Source organism: Nothoprocta perdicaria, unplaced genomic scaffold, assembly GCF_003342845.1.
Source record: "Nothoprocta perdicaria isolate Ctin4 unplaced genomic scaffold, notPer1 scaffold_288, whole genome shotgun sequence".
Lineage (NCBI taxonomy): Eukaryota > Metazoa > Chordata > Aves > Tinamiformes > Tinamidae > Nothoprocta > Nothoprocta perdicaria.
In genome coordinates this window covers 799,227-807,229 of record NW_020455519.1, presented here as the reverse complement: position 1 = coordinate 807,229, position 8,003 = coordinate 799,227, and the positions used below count along the sequence as shown (strand labels likewise).

General features: G+C 60.2%; 1 protein-coding gene across 1 annotated transcript in view; it reads right to left on the bottom strand.

Moving 5' to 3' along the window:
• CLPB (ClpB homolog, mitochondrial AAA ATPase chaperonin) overlaps nt 1-8,003 on the bottom strand; it is a gene marked incomplete at its 5' end in the record, with an annotated part of 48,081 nt that overhangs the window by 20,968 nt on the left and 19,110 nt on the right. The window lies entirely within an intron of this gene.

Sequence of the window (8,003 nt, the reverse complement as noted above, 5' to 3'; positions counted from 1 at the left end):
TCCCCCAGGCCGGTCCTAGGCCCCCGCGCTGGCCTCTCCCGATCCCCGTTCCCAATCCCGGGATGCCTTTGGGAACGTCCCCGAGGGTCCCCGCGTGGGGACGTCCCCCAGGCCGGTCCTAGGCCCCCACGTTGGCCTCTCCCGATCCCCGTTCCCAATCCCGGGATGCCTTTGGGGATGTCCCCGAGGGTCCCCGCGCGGGGACGTCCCCCAGGCCGGTCCTGCTCCTCCTCGCCGGTGCGACGGAGGGGACGGGGCGCCTTGACCCCSCCCCGGCTCTATCAATAACGGCGCTCCAATATCCCCCAAACCCCCCCGTTAACGGGGCCGTGCCGACTTGACTAATTGCCGCAATAATTGACGGGGGCCGGGCGGCGGCGGGCCGGTCGATCGCCCCACCGCCAGCCATAAACCACGCCGCGATAAATAACGGGTGTCAAAGGCGGGCGGCCGAGCGCCGGCGCCCTTTCCCGGCCGGAGCGGGGCCGGGATAAAGGGCATCCCGGGAGGGGACTGGGCCTTAATGGGAGCCCATTTGTCACCTCCCACGAGCTGTCGGGCGGCACGAGGGGAGGCCGCGGCTCCGTGATGAATGGAGGCCGCGGCGGCGCGGCTCTCCGCGGGGGAATACGGCGCCGGCGGCCTCCGCGGCGACGTGGAGCGGGGTGGTGGGCCTCCATTTTTCAGTTTTTATTAATGCCGGCCGCGGAGCGACTCGCTGCCGCGCTGGGCGGGGAGCGGAGGGAGAGGACGGCGCCGCGGAGGAGGCCTCGGTGCTGTCCTCGCCTTGCCGGGCTAGCCCGTGGGTTGGTGCTGGGGGGCACGTGGTGAGGCTCAGGGGATGAGGGAGGCCAACCCCATGGTCCTCATGGCGGGAGGAAGACCATCCTCATGGTCCTCATGGGATGAAGGAAGCCACCCTCATGTTTCTCATGGCAGGAGGAAGACCATCCTCATGGTCCTCATGGTGGAAAGGAGGCCTCCCTCATGTTCTTCATGGGATGAGGGAGGCTGCCCTCATGGTCCTCATGGCGGGAGAAAGACCATCCTCATGGTCCTCATGGGATGAGGGAGGCCGCGCTCATGTTCCTCATGGCGGGAGGAAGACCATCCTCATGGTCCTCATGGGATGAAGGAAGCCACCCTCATGTTCCTCATGGCAGGAGGAAGACCACCCTCATGCTCCTCATGGTGGAAAGGAGGTCGCCCTCACGATCTTCATGGGATGAGGGAGGCCGCCCTCATGGTCCTCATGGCGGGAGGAAGATCATCCTCATGGTCCTCATGGTGGAAGGGAGGCCTCCCTCATGTTCTTCATGGGATGAGGGAGGCTGCCCTCATGGTCCTCATGGCGGGAGGAAGACCATCCTCATGGTCCTCATGGGATGAAGGANAAGACCATCCTCATGGTCCTCATGGGATGAAGGAAGCCACCCTCCTGTTCCTCATGGCGGGAGGAAGACCATCCTCATGGTCCTCATGCCATGAGGGAGGCTGCCCATGACACCTACTGTGTTGAATGTGGAGCACCCGGTGTGGGTCCCAGCATCTCCTGGGGTGGAGATGACCTCCACCCTCATGGCTGGCAGCGGAGGCCGCAGCAGCAACGGCAGAGCCGAGCCCCCCAGCTGGGCCCTGCTCCTGCCACCWCCTCACAGCACCGGTCTGGCCATGGCGAGGTCCCTTGGGAAGGGGCAAGGGCTCCTCGAGGTGCCTCCAACCCATGCGGGTCCTCGSTAGAGCTCCCTGGGGATGAGGGCACCCATGGCCCTTGCCCATGACGTGGGCGCCRCTCTACGTTGACAGTGGGCCATGGAGCCAAGCAGGCCCAAAGCCACCCCAGGCCACAGCAGCAACCACGCTGAGCAGCATGCGTGAAAAATATCCATTTTTTTGCTGGAAAAGCAAACAAAATCCGGGAAGAGGAGCCTGGAAACTACCCATTCACCAAGGAACCATGTGCAGAGCGGCTTTGGACCCCGAGAAGCTCCGAGAAGCTCCGATGGGAATTACAGCCCCCGTGGCACCCTGAGTGCCRTCTGCCACCGCGGCCACCCCTCTCCGTGGCCTTGTTCAACCGCCCAAACARCCCGGGACTCTCCAGGAGGCGGCAGCCCCGCGGACCTGCTGGGGACCGCGCGGTGTCATCAGCCGTCAGCTTTGACCAGGAGTGACACCGTTATTGCTCCACGCGGCCACTTAAAGTAATAGGAACAGACTCCTGTCCTCCCGAGCCTCCGCTGATGCAATTAACGCCATCACCCCGCTTTCTTTTTCCCACTTACACCCGTTTTTAAATCGATAAGAGCCGTGCCTCCCAAGCAGCTTCTAACGCAGGACATGAATATGGAAGTTGTCACTGCAGCCGCTTGATGCCACCACCCTTGTCGTGGCCGTGGCTCGAGAAACAAGAGCACTCCGAGGAAAACACGCTCCGCATCCATCGAGGCAAGGCATGGCCCAAAGATCTAGTTAGGCTTCTTTCTGAGCTTGGTTTTGTCACCTTAACCTGCAAATCAGGTTGGCCATATGGACTTGAGGAACAGATCAAGAGATGGACCAACTCATGAGCGCTAGAGCAGAAGAATCACAGAGGGTTTGGGGGAACAGAGGATCTGGGTTAACTGCTTCACCCTCTTAAACCATACGAGCAATTCCAATAGGAATTTTCCTGTCATCATCTACTAGTTCTCATCCTGCCTTTTCCTCCCCAAATCACGCTCCTTCCATCCCATGCTCATCGAGGGGCGGCTCTGCAGCCACTTCAGAGTCCCGGCTTTCCCGGGATGGACATCATTCCTTAAACCAGACTCCATCGCTCCCTCAAGACGTAGATCTTTGCGTCTATCCGTATTAAAACCACCCCTCATCTTAACAGCCCCAGTTGGTGACCGATCTCTCACTGTCTCGAGGACTTTTTCAACCTTCTGTACTCACCTAGGCTCTACTAGGACTGGGTCTGAGAGAGCCACGAAACTTTAGCCCATAGAGAGAGATGCTGCTTAGATAAACAGCTAGAAGATGATGTAGGAAGGGAGGGCTCGGGCTTAATGAAGACCTGGAAGAGTTTTTGGAGCAGAAGGAGCCAACACGCCAAGGACCGAGCCCTTCCAAACCTGCAAGAGCTTGGAAGAGTTGGGACCTGCAAGAGGTCCAAGTTCCTGAGATGAAAGCCAGGCCAGGAGCTGCAAGGAGAACATCTCGTTGACCCTCTTGATGTCCCATCTGGAGCCTGTAAAAGCTCCTAAATCCAGTGAAGAAAGGCCAACGTGGAGGCATTTCCCAACAGATGAGCCGTGCAAAGCCTGGAATTAGGAGAGCTTAACGGGGACACAGGCCTGCACGGGAGGGACATGGTGACAGCAAGACCATGGATGACACCATGACATGAGTAAACCAACCGCGTGGCCATGAGACTAAGACCAATGGTGATGTTCTCCATTAAAGAAAGCTGGTTGACAGAAAACATAAATTAATTCTATCAGCTGGCATATAGTTTTTAACGGAATTAAATGTCCTAAAATGCAATATTATGGTTTTGCTTCTGAAAAATCAGCGTGGTGACAGGGATGTGGCCAGCTAGGAAAAAACGCAACACCTGAAAGTGCCAACCGCCTGATATTAATTAATTGGTAACGAAGAGACACCAATGAGAGGGACTTCCTAAAGCAAACAGCCAGAAAAGCCACAAGAGCAGAGTGAGGCTTAATTTAGGCTGGGCTGGAGCAGAAGCTCTTCCTCGTAGCATCATTTCCTAGGAAGCAGCCTGCGACGGGGAGCACACGGACGTGTAACGTCATTACAGGCAAAGGTCAACGGGGAATCCAAGGTTCCTCTATTGGAGGAGCTCTAAGGCACCGGGAATCCTGTTAGGGAGAAGGCGTCTGGATAATGTGGATGTTATAGGCTAAAAAAAATAGCCCATGCTATTTATTTTGAAAAAATGGATATTGAAAAATAACAAAAATTGTGAGTCTCAAGAGGAGATTGAGAGGAAAAGGGAAGATTCAGGGATTACAGAAGGTTTCATAAATGAATCTCTTGCACCAACGGTTCCTCCTGAGAACTTCCCACATCCAAACAGTRTCTTGCAGGGGACAAGGGGAAGGAAGGTCCCCAGCTGAAGAGGAGGCAGTGAAACGAGTTTAAAAGAGAACTGAGGATTAAGGAGTGCCAGACCCGAGACTGAACAGCTCGGGAGGAGCTCCAATGTGGAACGGCCAARCTCCCAACCATCTACTGCTTGTCTCATCCTCGAAAACAGAGCACGGGAAGGAAAAGCAGGAGACTGACTTGTGGAAAGGAGGGACGGGGGACGTGGGSGGCGCAGGCTGGCGCGGCTGACCGCGACACTCAGCAGATCTGATGTTGTGTAAGGACACGCAGCAGGAAACATGAGGAACGGGGTACGGGCAGAGGTCCCCAGAGCTCCTGCAGAGGCAGCAGAAGCTCCGCAGGCTCCAGGAGCCCAAGTCCAGCAGGGACTAGAGGGGTGAGTGGCTAAAATCATGGAGCAGGAATGACCCAAAGCGAGGGAATGCCAGCGAGACTGGTGCTTGTCCCTCTGCTTCTACCCTAACCTTCACCTCACCTTCCTCAGCACCAGTGTCATCTCCAGACTTGCCCTTCGGCTCTTGTTTGGGGTGGCCAAGACCTCTCCTCTTCATCACCAGGGTTAAAACCTGGTGCAGAGCAGGGTCCAGCTGCTGCTTCCAACCCGGCTCCATCCCGAGGCGGCTTCACGCTGTTTCACACCCAACATCAACCCACCTTATCACGTCCAGGAGGCCAGAGAGCACCAAGGAACCCTCCCCAGCGCTATCTCATCCCTCCCCACACCTCCCCACGTGCAGGGCTACCAAACCCCACGCCAGCGGGCCGCTTCGTGCCCAGAAACCCCCCAAAAAGGCCCATTTTGCCTGTGGGGAGGCTCTTCCCAAGCTCTCCGCCGCGGTCGTAACGGTGCTCGCGCTCCGACCCTTATTGCTCCGGCCACGGGGAGATGCTGCCGCGCCGCCGCCGCCGCCACATGACGGGTTGTTAAATCGGCGTCTCTCCGGGTTTTAATTACTGCTCCGGCGCGGCTGGGAGGGCAACTTGCTGCCGTCGGAGGCCCGGGGTCGATACGCCGGCCCGGCACATATTGAGCCGCGGCACTCGGCRGCTTCTATTGCGCTATTTAATCATCTTTTGCAAAATTTACAGGGCCGCGCCGGGGATCGATACGGGATTTATCGCGGCCCCTTGGAAAGAGGAGCAGGSAGGGAGGAGTCGGGGCGCTCGCCCAGCGGCGGGGCTGGGAGATGGGTTAGAGACGGGGCCTTTACTGGGGAGGCCACGTCTGGAGGGGAGGATGGAGCCTCCGGGGGACGCAGGGGAGGAGGCCCGTGCGATTGTCACCAGGAGGGTCCAAAGGGACCTGCCCGGGTTGCTGCTCTGTGTGCCGGATTCTGGGAGCTTCCCAGCAAACATATCCCAATCCGAGAGATTTTAAGGGCTGCCGGGCCCACAYGGATGGCAAGTGGGGGTCCATTCAGCACCACATCAACGCTATCATGTTGGAGACACAGGGTCACAGAAGGGCTGAGGGTGCCAGGGATCCCTAGGGATCACCCAGTCCAACCTTCCTGCTCCAGCAGGGACACCCAGAGCACGGGGCACCCGCTCCAGCCCGGCRCGGTGGGAAGGTCTCCAGAGCAGGAGCCTCCGCAGCCTCCCTGGGCAGCCTCAACCAGGGCTCGGGCACCCTCCCACCAAACAAGTTCTTCCCCACGGCCACATGGAGCTGCCCGGCCTCCAACCTGCACCCACTGCCCCTTGGCCTGCCCCTGGCCACCACCCACAAGAGCTTGGCCCCTTCCTGCCTCCATCCTCCCCTCGGCTGCTTGCACACACTGACCAGGTCCCCTCTCGGCCTCCTCTTCTCCAGCCTCAACAGGCCCCACTCGCTCGGGCTCTCCTCACACGAGAGCTGCTCCAGGCCCTTCCTCAGCCCTGTCGCTCTGCGCTGGCCCCTCTCCAGCAGCTCCACGTGCCCCTTGTCCTGGGGAGCCCAGAGCTGCCCCCAAGGCTCCAGCTTTGGCCTCCCCAGAGYGGAGCAGAGGGGCAGGATCCCCTCCCTGCCCTGCTGCCAACGGCCTCCGGATGCAGCCAGGAGCCCATTGGCCTCCTCGGACACCAGGGCCCTGCTGCCCCATGGGCACCTTGGTGTCCCCAGGACCCCCAGGTCCCTCTCTGTGGAGCTGCTCTCCAGCAGGTCAACCCCTCATCCCATGGGCAGGACCCTGCGCTTGTCCTGGTGGAACCTCAGGAGGTTCCTCAGCGCTCATCTCGCTCACGCTGACTCCTTGCTGGAGGGCAAGACACCGGGGCTGCAATGGGAGCAACAGGAGAGGTCCCGTTGGACCATCAGCCAAGCCCCTGTGTGAGAGGATGATAGACGACAGGGCCGTGTCCTGCACCCCGAGCCCAACACGGGGGTCACAGCGACGAGTCCTGATCCCTGTTGAGCTGGCAGCTCTTGGACACGTCCCCTCRGCATCTCCGCGTGCGCCGGGGGTTGAATTGGACCAAGGAAGCTGCCCGGTGGCCCGAGCCCCTCAGCTGCCCGCRCAGGAACCCGCGGCACATCCCAACGGCGAGGCTGCCAGCACGTCGTCCTCCGGAGCCCGCGGCGGACACAAAGCGCCCGGCATCGATCGGCGCCCGCAGCGCCCCGCGGCCGCGGCGACATTCACCGTGTCAGCTCGGGTCAGGGGGGGCTGCCAAATGTCACCGGCCGCTGCCCGCCGGGACAACGGAGCCGGCCCCGGCGCTCGCGCTCCGCTGGGCACACACATGCTGCCCACAAGGGACGAGGTCCCGCTGGGGTCAAGCGGCTGAATGGCCACAAAAGGGCCGGGGCGCCGGGGCGAGGGGCTCCCGAACGCAGCCCCCCACCACGGGGGCAGTTGTTCCAGCGGCGAGAGGCCCGGGCAGTTAATGGCTTTGGCCCCGAGGGCAGCGCGCGGAGCCCGGGAAGTGCCTGGGAGGGTGTAAAGGGACACCGGGGAAAAGGCAGGTGGAGGGAAGGGTAACGGAGAGGCGGCCGGCGCCTGTTCCGTGTCAGCACACAGGAAACATCCTGCTCAGATGGCCGGGGCAGTTATTGTCCCCCAATAACCCCGGGGCAGGCGCCCGCAGCCGCTCGGCTCCCGCCGTTGCGCTGAGCACATCCCCCTGCTCGGGATTTACTCAGTGCAGCGGCTGCCTGGTTTTGCTCCGGCTTTTCCATAGYGCTGGATTAAGAACGGAGCGTTGAGGAGCGAGCCCCACGTCCCAGCGCTCCAGCTGAGACTTTTCCAGAGTCCGAATTAAAGGAAAATGGAGAATCCAGCTGGCCAAATGCGGAATTTTCCTCTGATTCTGCATGCTGCTCTGCAGCGGCTGCTCCGTGTCCCGTCCCGGGCGCACGCACGAGACGCAGCTTCAACTCGGGACAGGGTCTCTCCATCCTACTCTACATCTGCTTAGGTGATATTTGGGGGCAGAAACACTGTAATTGTGTGTGTCTGAAACGGAAAACATTGCTGCAGTCCGAAACTGAAAACATTTTCCACTGAAAACATTGGTGACAAAACCTCAGCGCTGAGCTGGCCCAGCTTTAAGCCAGGTAACGTAGTGGGGGAATAGGACCAAAAAATACAATTTGGGGCAATGAAATGTTGGCAATATGGAGAGGGCAGCGGAGGCACCTCCACCAATCACAGACTCACAGCATGGTTGAGGTTGGAAGGGATCCCTAGGGATCATCCAGTCCAACCTTCCTGCTCCAGCAGGGACACCCGGAGCACGGGGCACCCGCTCCAGCCCGGCGCGGTGGGAAGGTCTCCAGAGCAGGAGCCTCCGCAGCCTCCCTGGGCAGCCTCAACCAGGGCTCGGGCACCCTCCCACCAAACAAGTTCTTCCCCACGGCCACATGGAGCTGCCCGGCCTCCAACCTGCACCCACTGCCCCTTGTCCCG